Source organism: Oreochromis niloticus, linkage group LG3 (genome assembly GCF_001858045.2).
Source record: "Oreochromis niloticus isolate F11D_XX linkage group LG3, O_niloticus_UMD_NMBU, whole genome shotgun sequence".
Taxonomy (NCBI): Eukaryota; Metazoa; Chordata; class Actinopteri; order Cichliformes; family Cichlidae; genus Oreochromis; species Oreochromis niloticus.
Window position 1 is genome coordinate 62,703,973 of NC_031967.2, and position 2,838 is coordinate 62,706,810.

The window sequence follows — 2,838 nt, forward strand, 5'->3', positions numbered from 1 at the left end:
TTGATCTATAGTGTTACATCATAATCTATAAGGATGTTATGTGTTTGTATACTTTCTGCCCAGTTTGACCCATTTAGCAGAAGTCAGCCTGTTTAAGGCTCTGATATCTATTCTGTGTGACTTAAAGCAGTTATGACATGGTCTGATTTTCTCACCCAATAAAGGAATATTTCATATATCAGTCTACTCTTCATTCTATCAGACAGTTATCACAGCTCGTACATTTTCTTTTTACACATATATGTAAGCATTGAGCCAAATTTAGTAATGCCAACATATTACACGGACAATATTTGGCTACGTTCACACTGCAGGTCTTAATGCTCAATTCCGATTTTTTGATCAAATCTGATTTTTTTGTCTGCTTGTTCACACTACACATAAAATGCGACATCAAACGCTCTCCAGTGTGAACGCTCAAAGCGGCCCGCATGCGCAAAAGAAGATGTCACACAGAACTCGCTCTGTTTAGACCCAGAGCAAACAATATTGTTTGACTGATTGCCCTTAATATAAAGACTTCGGACTTTATGTTTCCAGATTTTTGCTTTAAGTTATTTTGTTATTTACATAATAATGTAGATAACCTAATAATGATCCTTATTGCTGTTTTAGACTTCCGTTTGCTGCAGGCACGGATTATTACAATTTAAGGTCCTACATAGGCTCCATCTGTCTAAATTGAAGGTTTCAAGGATGTTTCCAGGAACGGACTCAAGATGTGATAGATGTGGTCAGAATCCTGCCTCATTGTCACATATGTTTTTGACATGTCCTAATATTGCCATTTACTGGTCTAAAATATTTAAAACTTTGTCTGATATTTTTAAAAAACAGCTCTCCCCAGACCCAGTAATAGCACTTTTTGGTGTAGCTACAGTTAAATACTTAAATAATAAACAAGTTTGTGTTTTGAGTTTTATAACATTGCTTGCAAGACGCCTTATACTTCTAAACTGGAAAAATAAAGCCCCCCCAACTCACTCTGCTTTGTTAAGGGACACAATGTATTATTTACAGTTGGAGAAAATTAAATTTTCATTGAGAGATAATGTAAAACAGTTTTACCTAATTTGGCAACCCTTTATAGATTACTTTAATAAGTAAAACTGGGAGGGATGGCCTCCTCCCATATTGGCTCTAAGATTACATACATTGGTTTGGGCAGGTGTATTGTTCTTTTTGGGGTTTTTTTTGTTGTTGTTGTTGTTGTTGTTGATTTGTTTTTTTTTTTTGTCGTTGTTTTTTTTTCTTCTCCCCCCTCCTTTGTATATACTTATTTAGGCATCTAAATGTATATGTACAGACATAGATATATGATTGTTTATATAATGGTAATTATATTTTATGTAAATAGGAGGGGGAGAGGAAGGGGAAGGAGAGAAAGGAGGGAAAAGAAAAAAAAATTGTCACTGTAAATGAGATATATACTTTGTTGCCTGATTTGGGAAGAAGAAATAGGGAAGGGAAAAAAAAAACAACCCCCAAAAAAAACCAACTTCACATCTCTGTAATGAGATCAACAATGTTCCATGATAGAAAAAATTTATTTTCTTTGGCCGAAGCAAGTATTCAGTGCATGTGTTTTCTAAAACATATGCGTTACACAGCATTTGTTTCCTGAACTGAACAGCCAGGCTGTGTTTTTTTTTCTTCTTCTTCTTTTTTTTTTTTTTTTTTTTTTGCAGGGTGTTTGTTTCTAGGATATAAAGCTTTGTTAAACAATGCAAACAGTTATTTCCATTCCACATTTTTGTGACAAAATGAATATTGTTGGATGAAACTATGCCTTTAATGTAAATCCCAGCTTGATATGTCTGAAATGTATAGCGTGGCAATGTAAATAAACTTGGAAAAAAAAAAAATATAAAGACTTCAGACTTTATGTTTCCAGATTTTTGCTTTAAGTTATTTTGTTATTTACATAATAATGTAGATAACCTAATAATGATCCTTATTGCTGTTTTAGAGAGGCGGTGCTTCAAAGGATAGTTGCAGATTTCTGTCAGAATCTGCAGAAAATACAGTAAAAATAAAATGTTCACATTTCTCCAACGTGGTCTTCCCAACAGTTTCACCGGATGGTAGGAAATCGTTCGCGATGTCCTATCGGGCGCTTCTCCGGCGCTGATAATTGGCGTCTGTCTTGTGTCAGTGACGTAAAAGACGGATTTAATGCGACTTGACGGTTCACACAGCAGTCGCTTTCTAAAACATCGGATATGTATCGGATTCAGTACCACATATGAAAGTGACCCAGATCGGATTTGAAAATATCGGATTTGTGCCGTTCACACTGTCATACCAAGATCGGATATGGGTCGCATAGGGGCGAAAAAATCGGATTTGATGCGCTTTCGCCTGCAGTGTGAACGTAGCCTTTGTCTCTTATATATATATAATACATCTGTATATGCACTGTCAAAGATACTTGTCTTTGAGTGAAGATTTAAGGTGATAGGACATATAAATAACTGCAACTTGAATCTTTACTGAAGCTCAGTATTAGACACAGAGTTCACTCACATGTGCTGTACCAGTGTACCTGCACATGTGATGTGACAATAGAAGTGATTTCATTTGAGAGTTCAAACTCACTGCTGTAATAACTTATGATTAATATAATAACTATAATATTGGCCATATCATATTTACACTGACTTTAGTCTCATGAACAACATTAGCTAATTGTTATTTACTAGCTAATCTTAAATGACTGTTCAGTACAGATATGAAGGCCAGCAATCATATTTTACAGTCCTGTGGTCTCAGCCTCAGATACTTATTAAATCACACAAAGCTCGTGTAGAAACAAACACGAACAAAATATGTTCTCTT